Source organism: Neocloeon triangulifer, unplaced genomic scaffold (assembly GCF_031216515.1).
Source record: "Neocloeon triangulifer isolate White Clay Creek 2 clone unplaced genomic scaffold, ASM3121651v1 ptg000015l, whole genome shotgun sequence".
Taxonomy (NCBI): Eukaryota; Metazoa; Arthropoda; class Insecta; order Ephemeroptera; family Baetidae; genus Neocloeon; species Neocloeon triangulifer.
In genome coordinates this window covers 793,002-810,391 of record NW_026775557.1, presented here as the reverse complement: position 1 = coordinate 810,391, position 17,390 = coordinate 793,002, and the positions used below count along the sequence as shown (strand labels likewise).

Below are 17,390 nucleotides of genomic sequence, written 5' to 3'. Positions count from 1 at the left end.
CCGCGGCAAAAGGAGGAGAGGCGGCGATTGTGTGTCGCATTGGCCGCCGCATCCCAATAAAAGCAGCTGCTGCAAAAACACGCTGAATTGCGACGAGTGTGCGCGCCGCGAACGCCCTGTAAAGCGCATTGTGTTCTCTGGCAAAACCAGCTTTGCATTTGCAGTGTGTTTGAGCGTATTTCGCAGCGCCAGGCTCTAACAAGTCGCTGCCGCAAAAAGCGCGACGACCGGCCCACGAATGGACGACCTCGCCGGCGCGCGCTAACATTCGCTTCCTTCGGCTTTTCCCAACTTAAGACTATCACTTCACCTCCAACTATCGCTCAATTCTATTTAAGATTACATTAATCCTCATTTGCAATTAACAAACTTTAAAATAAAATTGGCATAATTATACAATGTTTAATAACATTATATTTCATAGTTATATATTTTTTTTTTAATTTAGATTTTTAAATATTTAATATATATTTTTTCTTCAAATTTTAGTTAACCATAATCAAAAAGATAAGAAGTTAAATTTATTTATTTTTTAACTTAAATTTGACTATATTTTAAAAATAAATAACAAATTTTATTAAAAATTTGAAATGCCTTGTAGTAGGTCTTTGTAAGTAAGTAATGTTTAGTTGCAAAGTGTCTTTATGTTTAGTGCTCAATATTACTATTGTCTATGTCAGTGCTTGTCCCTTTCAAATTCATTCATTCAATTCAATTAATTTTTATTCTCTCGCATTAAGTCATATATGAAAATTGGAAAGCCACATTGGGAGAGAATTTGCAGACAGCTCATCTGAACAACTTATTAAAACTTGTGCCTAATTTGGAAGCAAAAGTGTTTCCATATTGAACCTACTCGCCGAGCTGGAGCCGTAAACGGGAAAATTTTTATCAAATATGGTCACGTATTCTAAACTATGCAATTTTGAACTCTGGAACCGTACAATTTTTTTAACGCAGATGGCAGGGAATTCCACTGATTTGCAATTCAGAAAGAAAAACTGTGTCGCCCGAGCTCTGTGCCCACTTTGAGGAGAATTAAACCGTGCTCGCCGCCACTATTTTCCATTTGACCGGTGTTCTGATCTGGGTTAAATTTTTTAAATATATTATAGATATAATTATTATCAAAATGAAAACCATGCAAAAAAATAATCTGGAGCATTTATAAATAATACATAGATCCGGTACGTGTAGGTTATAGGATGTGTTACTCGTGATGACATACATTTGTATATTATGTGTAGATAAAGGACTCGGTGCTGCTATTTTTGTATTTTGGTTCCTGGCGCGCACTTATAAAGGCATTTTAAAATACAGTCTTCTACGGGCCCCATGATGTCTAATCTACTTCTATGGTCTAAAACAGTCTACGCAGGGAGCTTTTGTGTCTGAAATAATGCCATGTGTATTTTTTTTTAGTGTGACAAGTGTATTGCAAACTGCGCCTCTAGTCACGAACGTTGACTTTTCGTATTACGTGTCCGTCCAGTTGGTCGCCGTGAATTATCGGTGAACCGCCGCCGTTTGGTGCCTTTTATCAGCTGGATAGTGTGGGCCGCCACTTGCCTCTCTATGTTTTATGAATCCGTCTCCACGATAAGAACCCTGCCCTGCTGCATTATCGGATGCGTCGATCGGCAGCAAATTTATATAAATAAAAATTTATATATATAAAAAGATTCGGAGAATTGCTCTGCCGAGTACGCAAAAAAATGCATGTAAAGGGAAGATAATTCGTCTCGGATCAAGCAATAATTCCTGCTGGCCTCGCTTTATCTCTCTCTCGGAGGTTGGCCGCGGGCACTTTGCGCAATAAAACGATCGCAACCCTTGCACACACACACCCTTTATTTGTTTTATCTCCTGCGTCATGATTTCTCTCTCAATATCGCTCTAGTTTGTTGTGTGTTTGTGTAAACGTGCAGGAGAACTTCAGCGCTCTCAACTTTCAAACTTATTGATTTCCCAGGACTCTCCCTGCTGAATATTCCTCCTCTATTTTCCCGGATAGCAACAAAATGACGTTCAAATGCCACTTCCTCCTTTTTGCGCGTGACTGTGATTTACCTACCGCATGGAGGAGAATTAATTAATATGTCAATGCTGTTCCAATACTATGATTGACTATGATATAGAAAATCCCTCTATGATATCATAAGTGGCCTGTGTTTTGCAATTCCACGATAAATAGAAAAAAAGTCTAATTCTTTGTTCGCCGGCCGCGACACAATAGTGTTAATAACTTAATAGTTAGATTGTCATCAACAGCTTTTGTAAAAAGATAAATGTGATAAAAAACAGTCAATGAGTTTGAGTTGATAATGATTCAGAAAATAGATCTGTCGAGTATCAGATAAGACAATTTGCATCTAGTTTTATGAGGAATTTAGCGTTATTTAAGAAGAAAGTTAATCATCAAGAAACATTCAAATTAAAACATATATTTAAAATAAATTTTTTAATGGCAGAAAAAATAATTGCATAATTAAAAAAAACTGTAAATTACACTGTATTAAGCGTAAGAAGTACAAATAAAATTTTAAAAATAAAATAAAACCGGCTTGAATTTAGTCTTGAGGTGAAATCTGAAAAGATTGCATATAGAAAAATTACCGCTTGCGCGATCAGATTTACAATTCAAAACAAAGGCTTGTCTAATTTTCACCAGCTCGCACCAAAAACGGCACCAGCACGATACGCCAAAAACAAATACCAAAGTGGTTCACCAAAGAATAATGGATATCAAATATATAAATTACGACCAACAAACATTATTTGAATACGTTATCGATCATGCTGGTTTAGTTTTTGTCGTGAACATGCGCCCGTTTTTGTTGGAACGAATAAGTCAGTCACAGACGGAGAGACTGGCAGATTTATTTATGTTCGTGTCGAATGCATGTCAGCCGGGTTGAACAAGAGCTAGGGGTACAAACGTACGTGTGACTCCAATATACGTTTATCCAGTCGGCGGTTCTCAAACGCAGCTGTCCGTCAACCACTTTCTAGACAGCCAGCCCGAAATTCCAGACATATTTCTAAAGATCTAAAAAAATAATCTGAATTTTTAGCCTTTGCAGCCGCAGTCATTTTTGATCGCATAACTCGGCTCATTTATGCAATTCCTTAGCAACGGTATATTTAAGCCAAGGGAATTAACCCTTGACCTTTTAGAGAGCCAAAATTATGTCGGAACGATGAGAGAGCACGTCAGTCAAACAAGAGCATCATAATCCGGTCGGATGCTGGAATTTTCAGGCATTTAGAGGTTGCTTTTTACGGTTACGTATTGAAAGATATGGTTGACTATGCCACAATTATTTTGAATTAAGAAATTAATTAATTTTAAGTTGAAAAATGTATCTTAACTATTTAAAAAAAACTTGCTATTTGGTTTGTTTATTTAGTCTAGAAATTAGGAAAATACATAAATTTTATAGAAAGTTTATATCACATATAATACAAAAAACGTGTTAATTTTTTTCTAATAAAATTCAATAAATACAATCAAAATTAAATTCAATAATATTAACATAAAATTTCCATCTGAATAAATATTTATAATCAAAATTTTTTATTTTTAAATTTTTATTTTAAATTAACAAAATTGTTTTTAATTATTTGCAAAATTTTTTATAATTTACAAATTAAAATATATAAAATTATATTATATAAGTAGTTTGTTCATTTCACAAAATATTTGTAGTTTCATGGTATATCTTACTTCTCGAGTTTACTGAATGTTGAATATGATTATTATTATACTTACTTGTTAACTTTTATGATATATTTCTCAAATTAAGTATATAATTATTTTAAATACAATCAAATTTCGAGTGTAGCAGAAAGATTAATTTGATTTATTATAATCCAGATAATGTAGAGCTTAAATGTATATTTCTGCAGGCGTAAAAACGGTCTGTCTCATTGAAATTGAAAATAAAGTAGCTGCCAGCGAAAAATGTGCATTGCAGCCCATTTCTCTTTTCTGCTCAAAGCGAAGTGAGTCAAGAAGCAGAAATTTGTTTGCTTAGCGGCGCCGAGTTAGTTGACAAAGACTAATTGAACGAGTGCAGTCTGTTGGCAATAGATCCTCATTCCCGTTGCTTTTCTCAGATTTCCGCTGCACTCGCGGATATTTCGGGCCGCAGACTGCTGACGCCATGCGCGAATGCAAAGTTCAAAGTTGAGAGCTCGTTTTAAAAATACGGATAATTTACGCACGTCGAGAATGAAAACAAGACACCTGTCAGCATGCAGAAGGATGTGAGCGAAAAAAATTCTGAAGATACGGAATTTCATGTGAACTCCTAAATTTTTAAAAGACACAGTACACAAATATGGAAAGCTAAATCTCACTGTTTGGGTTGTGGAAATACAGAAAAATTTTAATAAATATTTAATATTTTTATGTATTTATTAAATTCAGTTTATTTTTCTTCCTGCGTATTTATTTACACTTATTCAAAAATAAATACCTAAAAGGACTTGAGAATTTCTTGAAGCATAAGAATTTTAGTCTTACGAAAGCTTTTTTGCTTGAACATATTTCAAGTATGGTGTTCATAAAGAACCAAAGTTGGCTCAAAAGCTGTGCGCGCCTCGGGCTCAACTCTTTTGAAACCTTTCAAATCGCCAAAAATAAACGGCAACTTCTTTCCATTTTTGAGCATCTGAAATAAAAATAAACAGGAGTTGAAAGCAAAAGTGTGTTTTGAGCGTTTTCTTAACCGGCCGGCGACTCATTCGCTCCTTCGTCCAAGGTTACGGCGGCTCGACCGAGGTGTGTGTGTGTGTGACCTAGAAACCCGCTTTAAATATTCATAGGTCGCTCGTATACGTACACGTTCAATTCTTATTAAGCGTGCAATAACAGATGCCGATCGCTGCTCTGACTTGGCGAGCACCAATTTCCATTCCGATCTATGCAGATATTCTCTCGCCTCCTCGACACGCACAACAGGCAAAAATGTCACCAACCACATCGCCGACGCTTGTTCATTCATCATTGTGATGCATTTGTGGGCGGCGAATAAAGGACACCCACACTCGCACGCACGACCTTTCGCTGTCACTTGTAAAAATGAATATTTTTTTTTACGATCTCGTTTATAGAGGGCATTCATAATATTTGAGGACGTAAAAAAGACGTCTCTCGGCTGGAATATATTTTTTGATGCTTTGTAAAATTATTTTGATTGCAATAAAAGTTTTATTATGTTTTTTAAGGGATGAATAGTTGGAAGTTGGAATTTTCAAACTTACTGTTTTAATTTTAAATTTCTAGCAATAATTGTGACTTTTAAGGACATTGCTTTGAATTTTTGTTTTAATTAACAAATTTTTTTAAACTAATTTAACTGTCAATTATTATCAGAATAAAATTTGAATTTTTAAATAATTTTACAAAGTACTATATAATAATTTTATATTATTATTTTTTTTGTACTATCTCTTGCTATGTCTCAAATAATGGCAAATTCTTAATAACATAGTAATTATTAAGCTTTCATTAAAAATTTAATTCATTGTTTTGTTTTAAATATTTTATTCGCGACAATTCATGGAAGTAGAGTGTCTTAATTACTTGAATTTGATCCGTAGCGGGTTTTTGCTTGTAATATTTTATGTATAATTAAAACATTTTTTATTCTTACCCCACAATAATTTTGGGTTATTAATTCTAAATTATTAAAAAAGCTAAGTTAATTCATTATTAAAAATAGAATGATGCAGAGGAGCTGTGAGACAACTTTTAAAATCAATGTAAATTTGACGGTGGTGAAACGAGAATGGCACACTTGTAAATATTAATAGAATAGTTGCTGAAGGTTTGTTTCCTGAACATATATTAAATTAAACCACCCTTAAAAGAGCAATCTCAACTTGCCATAATTTAACCTTTGACATTCATTCACATGAGAAGTAATAACGCTCAGAGGAAGCTAATCGGATACACGAATTTGAAATTCGCGTGGCCGCCGGCGACGTTTGACATTTCGTCAACGGTGACGTCGGTATGCACATACGGATTACGACTCGGAGCGATTTTTACCTCTCAAGACAAGAAGTCGACCCCGAGGGACGCCCAAGTGCAATCACCCATAAATTAGAAGCAGTAAGCAATTTTCCGTGTTTGCTCGCCGGTATGCACAGAGAGAGCCAGAGGAATAAATTTCCAATATCAACAAAACATGCCCGTTTACATTCGCCGGCCAATAATATGCGAAAGTTTGAAGGAGGTCAGCAATCGATCGCGCGGCGCATTTATTGACCTTTTGCGAAACCCACTAAGACTTGCTTCTCGATTTCCAAGTTGCAGGCAAAAGAAAGCAGGCACCCCGAATTCAATTTGCGGATTCGGATTCTTGCCGACGGATTATTGGGTTAGCAGCAGGTCTCTTTGCATCCTGTTGTGCTGCTGCTCTCTATTTTGTCAATTTGCCGCTCTCCCGCTGCTACCGAATCCAATTTAGTCTAAAAGCAGGAGCTGAAAAGAAAGAAGGCCGAACTCATCTCTGGCATCGCGCAGCCCCTTTCCCACCTCCGCAAACAGTAACAAAAATTTCCGCCGCTCATAAACAGGAAGTCCTGCCTAATTGCGTTAGCTCGTTGAAACTAAATAAAGCAGTTTGTTGTCTGTTTTATTTCCTTTGGACGGTAACTGCCGGCGAGGTATGTTTACTTCTGAAGGGCTAACGTCACAAATTCAATTGGAACCTAAATCACTTAAGTTCTAAAAAAAACACGTGCATGAAAAATAATTCATAATAATGCAATCAAATTACATAAACATTTACTTTATAATTTGTAATTTTAGGCTGTAATAAATTTATTTTATTTCTTATACATAATTGTCGTGTTAATGCAGATCAAATTAAAGATTCAATGTGCTATGAAATTGATGAATAAAATTTGATACCTAAATTTAATTTGAATTCAAGCCTTTATTTTCGCTTCTCTCTGATTTAATAAAAAATTTGATCTCATCAAATAAAATTTAGCAACCTTTTCTTATTTTTTCTTGGCCGAAGAATAAAAATTACGCTAGAAGTAGAAACAGTTTTTTTTAGCCACATATAAAATATTTTTATTTCAATTATTTAACTAGTGATTTTAATTTTGATTATATATGCTTTAAAAGAATATTAAATTTCAGATAATTTTATTTTCCGAAACCAAGTTAATTGGACGAGGGTAAAGCTGGCAACCCACACGAAAACAAGTCGAACTTGAAACCGCGCGCCCACGCTGGCATTGACCATTATTATTTTTCTCGTAAAAGACAGAATACCCGACTGCCCTTTTCCACTCCTGGCCGGATAGCGCCTGCGATTCGTCTCGTTATGCAACTTGAACGACCGGTGTGTTAGGCGGCGTTGCATAAGCGACGCCTACGAGGCGCTTGTGGCGTCACAGGTCAATTTCCCTCGGTGGGTTATCCGTCGCTGAAACAAACGAGCCATTCAGCCTAATGCCCGGTTATCATTATGCGAACGAAGCCCAGCTGCGAGATTCGGCTGAAAGGCACCACCGACGCACACGCACACGAACCTATACAGCCACAATCAGTACCTCAAAGGGACAGAACTAGGTTGATGCCTTTCAAAGAAAGTCGCCAACAGATGTGGGAGGTTTTCGAGTGCGTCAGACGCTATTTTCCGAAGCGGCAGGTCTCTTACGTTAAGTGAAAAAGTGACTTCTATGGAGCTTTTAGGATAAATATAGAAGCTAGTTGGATGCTCTCTGATCAATTTTTCCTGTGCTCTCTTTCAAAAAGAAAATTTAACGATTCAACTAACACGAAGAAAAGGAGAGTTTGTGGAAATAAGAACATTCAATTTCTTTCATTTCTTTCATCAAACAATGAATCATATTTCTAGAAAAGGTAATAATAATTAATAAAATAATAAACTATTTCAAATGGAAGTTAAATCTGTGATTGCTGATTGCAAAAACTGTAATTTTATTATCAAATTCAACCTTCTAATTTTGAAAATTCACCGGTTTTTTCTTCTCACTGTAATTAGTGTAAAAAAAGAATGATTGTTATTCTATACAGATTGCGTTTCCTCTCTTGTATGATTTACGTTTATAATTTTTTTTAATGTTTATGGATTGTAATAACCCAATGATATATCAATACTAAAATTTCCTTTTGTTTTCGAATAGTTGTCAAAAATGGCTCCTACTGTTGCAGGAAATTGTTTTGGCTTTGCGAATTAGAAGTGCACAAATAGAGTAAAAAATTCATTTCATTAAATTCTGATCAAAGACCTGAAAATAACATATTTAACTGCTGATCGTTTCCTTAGTTAAAGGTTTGATCAATACATCATTATCAAAATTTTATATCATTTTGAGAGCAAAATCAATGGGGGAGTGAACTCGCAAATTGCGTCGCTTTTTTTTCTGCGCATCTGATGAAGATGTGACGATGCACTTGACGAGCCTCTCGGAGGCACTCGAGCCAAGGCTGCATGTCACTGACAATGAGATGCTTTTGCACCCATTTCATTTTTTCCTCTTTGCAATTTAAATGGCGAGAAACGTGAATTCCGATTCGGGTCACAGAGTGCGGCGCGTGCAGCAGCCGACTGCATCTCTCGCGACTTTAATTATGTCGGTGCGGTGGGCGCGAATCAATATTTAATTAAAACGCGGGCGGTGCAGCGCGCCACGGCACGTGTGAAGCTCGGATTACCGTCGGGGCCAAATTAAAACGACTGGATAGAGTCAAATTGGCTCAAACAGCTCGGCGGAATTAGTTTTGCGGGTGGCCCGAGGGGCTGCTTGCTTCTCCGGTCCACTCTGGAATTAGCATGCGAAAAAGAAGATGAGTTTTAGCGGGTAATTAGCCCGGCCGGCAAACACGCACTGCCGGCTGCTTTAATCGTGTAATTGGAGAGCGAGAAAAATTACCCCTGCAGAGCTCGGATTTCGCTTTGCTGATGGAAAGTAATTTCGTGTTTTTTTCCTCACACAAACTGCGCAACGTCTCGCGTATTTAATCTGTCCTAATCACGATTTATGAGAAAAGTTAGCTTGAAAGGAACAAATTGCACAAGAAAAACAAGTGGAGCATACTAAAGATGATGTTATAAAAAATTAAACAAAATTAATTTAAAACGCTTATTTAAAAAATTTTAAATTTATAATAACAGCATTATTGCCTTATTTGATATAAATATAATAAAATTGTTTTTTATTTTTTATTTTTTCTATTGCATTAAATGGGGGAAAGGGACAGTATAAAAATAGCTCCATTCCTCCCTTAATCAAATTTTTATTTAAGCTTACCTTTAAAAATATAAATACATTAAAATATTTGGGATAACATTGTATCACCATGAAATTTAACGATTTTTTGTTCAAATGTGTGTTTAACTTCTTATTTCACTTATAGGCAAACAAGAAACAAGATTAAACTCTAATTTGGTGATTATTGTTCAGAGCCTTGCATTCTAATTGATATTATTAATATATATTATTATGGGTATTAATAAATTCTGCGTTAGTCATCTTTTGAAGAAAATAAACTTAAAATATAGATAAGTATAAAATATAGGATAGGGTAGTGATTATTTATTACACAAAATTAGACTTTGAAACTCGATGCTGCAAGGAGGTGGCTTGTGTACGAAAAATCATGAGATTTCAAAGTGTGAAACTCTTCGAAGAAAAAAAGTATGGTTGATGTGGGCTTTGCAATAACAAACAAAGTGGCGGAGGAAGTTGTCATTACAGAAATAAATGAATACCATCATTAAAAAATGTTAATATGCTATGAATTCAAAATCAGAAACATAATTAAATTGATTCAAATAGGTCAATAAAAACCAACACAAAAATGTATCGATCCTCACAATGAATATAAATTTCCTTTCATTGTACAATTTTATGTGATTCAAATGTATAAATTTTATCATATCTCATCAACCTGTTGCTCTGACCTCGTAAAATGCATGAAATTAATACTACCTGGTTTTACAATTTAATCCCCGGCATTCAAATTTAACACAGAGACAAAATTAAGCTGCAACGCTCTGATTACCGCTGTGCAGTTCAAATTTATATTCATTCGTTCATCACCACGTGCAGGTCGGAGATAAATTATTGCTCAATCAATAGCTTGTTACCCGGCGGGTGAACAGTTGAGCACATAGAAAACTTCATGTCACTTCGTCAATAAACGCTCGCACAGTGCTTATTATGCTATTAGAAAATAAATTCTACACATTGCACCACTCGCAATAATCCAGAGAGAGAAACACGCTTGATGAGACCGACGAGTTTGATGTTATGTGCATATTTTTTCGTGTCGGCGCCTTTTGAAAAGGTGGGTCGATTGATTGGCTGATATACAGCAAATCTCCATGGATCCGAGTCGAGTCACGTGGCGTGTGCTGTGCATTGCAGGTCAGTCAGATGGATGTGAAAAAGAGGTGACGCAATTCTTTTCAATGAAGTGACTAAATTGTCTCAAATTTAAATCCAATGATTATTCAATTTCTATCCTCAATCTTATTGGCTATTTTATTGTAAGCGAATTACGTCATCCAAGTAATTTTTGAAAAAGTTTTTTAAAAAAAAATCATTCTATTTATATTTAGAATTATATCTTTTTATGAAAACTTGAAAATTATCCTTAAATAATAAATAATGTCATCTATTTATATCCGCCCAGTGCTGCTGTTTTTTGTGTGCCTTAAAATGAAAAATTAATTTCACCAAATTGACCATTTTCCAGAGATATGTTCATTTTAAATATTGAATATTTCTTTTTTTCTTTTTAGGAAAGTACGATCAAGAATTTTTCTGTTATCAATTTGATATAAAAATTCTAATATTTTTTTAGCATGAGCACGGAAAAAAATAAAAAAGAGAAAATAGCAAGAATATTTCAGAGAGGAAAGAGAGAACTTCAGTTCACAAAATTGATAAATGATATGATATAAATTTTCCAATATCTGATGAAATTTCTGTGCGGGTAAGCTTTGATTTTGTCCCGGGGCCGTTTTTGCTCGGAATTTCTGCTAAATTTTCCTTGTCGACGCGTGGCCCACACTGTGATTTGGTTACCCTCGCTGCGCACCCTTTGACGATAGAACACCGGCGGAGTTCATAATTTGCTTGCGTCACCCGAGTGTGAAAAACGTCCATGGCGGCACGCAGCATGGCCTGGAGGAAAAAGGTTATCGCATCGGTCGTCCGTTCGCTCTCTGCTCCCCAGAAACTTCAAAAGACACCCGAAAGGCACAGAATTCGCCTGATGCCCGATATGAGTTTCCATCTTGCATTCAGGGGTAATCAATGACCTGGACGTACACGACTTGTCTGCACAATATATGTTGATGCGGTGATTAATCACCCTGAAATTTATATATAGTTATCAAAAGGTGACAACAGTAATTCAGCGCGATAAATGAACATAAGATTTTAGCAGTTTCTGAGAAACTTTTAAACGTTCTAATCTGCTTTTATATCATGGATCATGCGGTTAATGCAAACTTTAATTTATAATTAATTAACTTGTATTTCTCTTTTATTTATTCATTTAACAAGATAGTATATAAAATCAGTTAAAAACAGAAATTAATTATTGAAATATATATAGTAACATTTCTGAGAAAATATCCAGGAAGAATATATAAAATATATTAATTAAAATAAATTTAAGTTTTTCCGCCAAGGAAGAGAACTCTAAGAATTTCGGCTACTCAGTGTGCAGCAGCTTGGTGCTCATGGTGCGTACAAGCCAACACGCACCCCCACGTGGCGCCACCTGTTAAAGGGGTTGACTGCAAAGGCTGCACCAGCTTGCTCCTGCGGTGCTCCCTCGGGTAGTGGAGTGCGCCACCGTCCTTTCAGCTCGAGACGGAAATTGCAAATAAAGTGGAGCAAAAACTCGGTGCATGGAATTGCATTTTGCAAAAGTTAATATTCAGTGAGCGAAATGGATTTTTAATAACCGACGTGAGTCTGAAGTCTGAAAGGGGAAAAAGTTTCCCAGAAAATTCAATTCAACTCACTCAGTTATATAGGAAAATATATTCATGGCTTCCGAAATTAAATGAATAATTTCAATTTCTTGCTAGTCATTCACGAGGGAAAAAGTAAACAATATATTAGATAAATACTTTTATACATAAATTATAATTTGTTGAATTAGTGATGTAGTGTTAATTTTAAGTTATTGTGCAGTACAAATGTAAGGTTTTTTATACGAAATTTGATGATTTTTGATTTGAAAGTTCCATCAGTTTTATAAAATTAACCACTTTGTGCTCGTGTTAAAATCATACAAAATATTACAAATTTGTACGTACTTATTTTCATATGTGTGGTTGTTTCATCAGTGGTTTTTGCCAAAATGCAAAGCCGCAGTTTATTTCTATCGACTGACGCAACAACTCCTACAATCATACCCTGAATTTCTCTCTCCACCGCAGTTTGTGACGCAAATTTCGCACGAATCCTGGGCAAATATAATTGCCAGTGACGTGCATGAATTGGGACGAGATTAAAATCCACTCGAGGAACAATCAGCCGCCACTTTTTGCCTGGATTACGCCCCGCTATATTTCGGAAACTAATTTTTCCGCCAGCCTTTTCCACGCCGCAAAATAAAAGCAGCCGATGACTCTCTCGGCGACAGTGAACGGCTTTGCTCAGGGAGCAATTTTGCAGCTTTTTGCCGGCGAATCCCCGCTTTGGACAAGCCTCGGCGTAATCCTTTGAAAGTACATACATGTGAGCTAGGAAGAGCACTCTTTTCCTGGTTGCTCGTCATCCGCGGCACAACATCCCCGCACATATATGTCAATATCATCGCCGCCAAAATGGTTCTTTCTTCGAGGAATCGACACGCGCGCGGGTAAATAATGTCAGATTCGGCGATTGTTTTCCTGTTTTTTCGTGCGCTTTATTTTTGTATCATTTTTCGCAAATTTCAAGGAAGAAATTTTGTTGGTTTTTAATAGAAATTCCCTCACTTTTTCAATCTTTGAATGCACAAACATACAAATCTAAATTTCAAGACAAAAAAGAAAAAAATAATTTAAATTAAATGCAAAATGCAAAATTTTTCTTGAATATGCTTTTCTATAAGAAAAAGCTGCAAGTATTTTTTTCTCATTCCTCCTGAATTTATTACGAATCAAGTTTGTTAGAAACCCCCTCTGATTTTTGGGGGGTTAGTTTTTGTACCATAGCCTACATGCGTTTTGGTACTTGAATCCACAGCGGGGGATGAAAACGGAAAAACAGGCAAGGCCGCCGACGAGTTTTCCGGGCACTTTGCTCTCGTGTGCGATAATTGGATTTGGCATTAAACGCCTGCGATTCGCCGAGAGAGCTGGCCGGGCGTTTGCACGCTGAGCTGCACATCAGAGCTGCCGGTTCGCGGAACTCGTAATTGGCAATATAACTCACTCAACGTACTTGCATGCGTGCCCTGCTCGCGTTCCAAGTAAAAGTGTGCGTATATCGCATATTATAGGCTATAAAAAATTGCTCCAAATCGTTCGGGCTTAATTTTCAGCACCTTTCCAGGAAAATACGCGCTGCTGCACTTCGCGTCAAGAGTGCGTAAAAACTGGAAACGGGGAAAAAGTAGCAGACCGACGGGGGCGTCAAATTTTTATTCACAAAGGCGAAAATGAATGAACCGGTCGGGAGCGTGCGTCTGAATGGTATTAATGGAATTTCTGCTGACGCACTGACACCGAGACTAACAGAACCAAAATAAATAAAAAAAGAGAGCATGTCATAACAGTAGCGAAATGAATTTTTCTATTTTTTTTTTTATCTGGTTTTTGCAAGGGCATTTATCTTCTTATGGCACTATGAGGCAAATATAAGAACTTTTTGAAATATTTTTTGCCACGGGGGACATAATAAAAGTTTTGTCGACTTATTTTTCTTGAATTTTATAAACTTTTGCAAATTTTAAACGAATTTCATAGTAATTCTAAAAAAGCTTGTTTCGCATGTTGATGCATTAATGTATATAAAAAGAAGGACGCCTTTGATGTCAAAGATTACTTTCACTCATTTTGTTTAGCGATTGTTTTTTCCTATGAAAGCTTTTGATGTCTCTGTTGATGAGAAACTCTCGCAAACTTTTAGTCTGTGCGCGAGTAAATTTTTTCCTCGCTGCTTTTAATAAAGCTCGGCAAAGATTAGCGGAAGGCAAAGAGCAAAACAAATTTCGTAGAACCTTTTAGCTGAGACTTTCAGCGGTCGCTGAGCTGCTTTTATTCCCGATTCCCATCGAGCTGAAAATTAAAACAAGAAAGCAAAAGGGTCCCGTCGATGCCGAAGATTGCGGCAAAAAGTTTTTGGCATTCCTGCAGGGACGAAAAAGTCTCTTTTAATGAAGCGCCGGGATGAGAAAGAGAGAGATGAAAAGTTCATATATAGCGATATTGCACCCCCAGATCGAAATTAACAGCAGGAAAACTTGGAAAGAAAGTTTTCGGAGTGAAAAAAAAATGGAGCTCGCGGAAAATTGGTGCAATCAAAGTTGCGTAGGGAAATTATAATTAGTTGGCGGTGCGCGTCAGTCAGATGATTAATCACAGGGCCGGTGAGCGCATCCGATGGACGTACGAATTTTGGTGCCCGGGTTTGCTTTTGTGGGCGGGCAGGCGAGTCGGTCTCGTATCGATCGTCCTGCACCGTAAATATCTGTTAGCGGAGAGCAGCTCCACCGCGCGCAACCCCTTCTTTCTTCCCGCCAGTGCCACCCCTCGTGAAAGAGTCTCTCTTTCTCTGGGGGCCCAACACACACACGCACCTGATCTCTGAAAGGTTTGTTTGTTTCGGCCAACCTGAATGTGTGTCTTGCTCTTGACAAGCCTCTTTAATAAGATGCGCAGCCCCTTCCGAATCGAAAAGTCCGAACTCGCAAAAAAGTCACTTTGTGCTGAATGTTGTTATGACTGCCCCGGTCTTTCCGTTTGATCTCTGCAGGTGGAATTTCTCTTTGGACCCACCGCTCTTGTGATTTCAAATTAATTTGATGGTCCGTGAGACAAAGCCCTTTCCTTTGTTGTGTGAGAGAGAGAGAGAAGGCGACCTTTCTGCTGTTTTGCGTTTTGCGTATACCCGCAACTTTAGACAAGTGCTTTCTGACAAGTTTTCTCTGCTCCTTTGGGCGAACATTAGGCACACAATGAAATCTGTCAGGACAACACAAATCCCCGCTTTTAGGCGTGTTTTGTTTAGATTGGCCACAAGAAGCGTTGCCTTAGAGTTAATGTTTTAATTTTTAATCGTAATGTATTCATATTCAATCAATTTTTAATATTCTACTAGCCGGGACGGAAAGTTTATTAAAAACAATTAAAAAGCTCATGTTTAGTGTTTTAAATACTCTTATCACCTGTAAAAAAAATTTAAAAAATTTAATCATTTCATTGATAAATAATATAAACAGTATAATATGACAAATTAGTGCACACAAGTTGACCACCAACTGCATTGAAGTAGAAATAAATAAGAAAATAATTAATTCAAAACGAATTTTTCGTGCGTGTCCAGATATAAACATTTTCTTTTTAATTAATTATATAAAAAAATAAATATAATATTAATTAATATAGAATGAGAATATCCACCATTATAATACATTGCACAAACTTTTATTTAAATAATAATTATTGCATATTTTAGATTTTGTTTAAAAGATTATTTAAAAAATTAAACTTTGATTACAATAACTTTTAAACAATAAGATGTATAAATCACAAGTTCAAAGTAAACAGTTATAATTATATATTTTTGCTGATAAAATTTATTTTTTGTACATTTCTCCAGGTTAAAAAATAAATTTTTTACTCATTTGTCGGTGTTGCAAACTAAATTGGTGCAAAGGAGCACAAAACGTTAAATAAACAGAACAAGCCCTTTCAAATCCCTCTCGAGCCCGGAGAGCCGCGGAGAACCCCCGCGTGACTCTTGCCGGCAGCAGCTCTAATATTTGCATCACAATAAAAGACTAATAACGCGAGAGCTGGCGCTCGCTGAGAGAGCATAGCGTAGGCAGCACAAATAAAACTTGTGTAATCCCCGGCGTGCAAACTCGGCTGGAAAAAAAGATTTGGTGCTTTTTCCGCGAAGACGTTCGCTGGCTTAATCAGCGCCGGAGCAAATCCGCTGGCGCCGCCACAATGGCGCGCGGGAGGTGTCATTTTTCTGCAATATTCCTTTCGCGCGAACCAGCGAACGTGTTAAATCGTCCGCCCGGGGATTTAAAGCCTCGTCGCTTCAGATGATTGACTTCTTTTGTTAACGTCAGCCAGCGTGTCTCTAATTCGGTTGATTCACGAGAGACTGCTCGAATTGCCACCTTTTGCAGCGCGCGAAATTCGAGCACGGTTTTCATTAAAAGCCCGACGACCGACACTCTGCATTTCCCGCTGCCAGGGAGACCGTCGTGGCTTTTGTGCCCAAAACACCCACGCACCCGATGGAAAAGATGCGCTCTTGCTCTATCAAAAACGTGAATGAAATTACCTCCATTTTATTGTCACCCAAGATTATTTTTTTAATCCGATGAATTTAGTAAATCTTGAAATTGTTCAATGCAAAAACTTTAAACTCAATTTTTTTATCACAGTTTTTATGATAACTGTTTGCATTTGAACGAATAATTTTTATTTCTGCCACTCTGTGTTGATGAATAATCATTTTTTTCTTTTGATTTATAATGAACTAATTTCTTTTTTTTTTCAAGACAGAAAATTATTTTAATATTTTGTTTCTTTCCCATACGGCAGCTTTATTTTTTTCCTAAATATTAAACCACATCATATAATTATCCAGTTCATAACATCTCTACAGATTTTTTTTTTCAAGAAATTTCGTTTTGCTAACTATTAACATTAACTCAGCATTAACAGCCCAAAATTAAATTTGTAATTAATTAAAATTTTTAATTGATTAAAATGTCGTGCTTTTTATATATAAGTATTGTACGTAGCCCCTTCAGTGCGTCAGTGGGATTTAATTTTATCACCGAGGGCTCTATATTTTTGACTATGCCGCCGCAACGTCTCGGTCGTATGCACACATGCAAAACAACAATCTGTGACGCGCAGTCATGAGTAAGACAATAAATTTAATTTACTTATTTTGAGACCAGAGACTGCGCGTCGAGATGCTCTCACTATCAGAGACTGAATTTGGTACTCTTGTCCAATGAAAACAAAATAAGAAATGAAAGTTAATTGAATTTCGTTTGAAAAAAATACTCCAGAACTTTTTTTTTTATTAAATAATTTTTTTTATCAAAGTTTAATTAAAAAATACATTACTATAATACTTCTGTTGTAAAAGTGCTTGAAGGCGAGTTCCATTAATAATTTTCGTACTGCAAGAAA

General features: G+C 36.4%; 2 protein-coding genes across 2 annotated transcripts in view; one reads left to right on the top strand and one right to left on the bottom strand.

Moving 5' to 3' along the window:
* The window catches only part of LOC132202687 (collagenase-like), a 90,257-nt gene that overhangs the window by 7,583 nt on the left and 65,284 nt on the right, over nucleotides 1–17,390 (bottom strand). The gene's annotated exons all lie outside the window — the stretch shown is intronic.
* Nucleotides 1–17,390, top strand: part of LOC132202680 (high affinity cAMP-specific 3',5'-cyclic phosphodiesterase 7A-like) — a 61,405-nt gene that overhangs the window by 1,107 nt on the left and 42,908 nt on the right. The gene's annotated exons all lie outside the window — the stretch shown is intronic.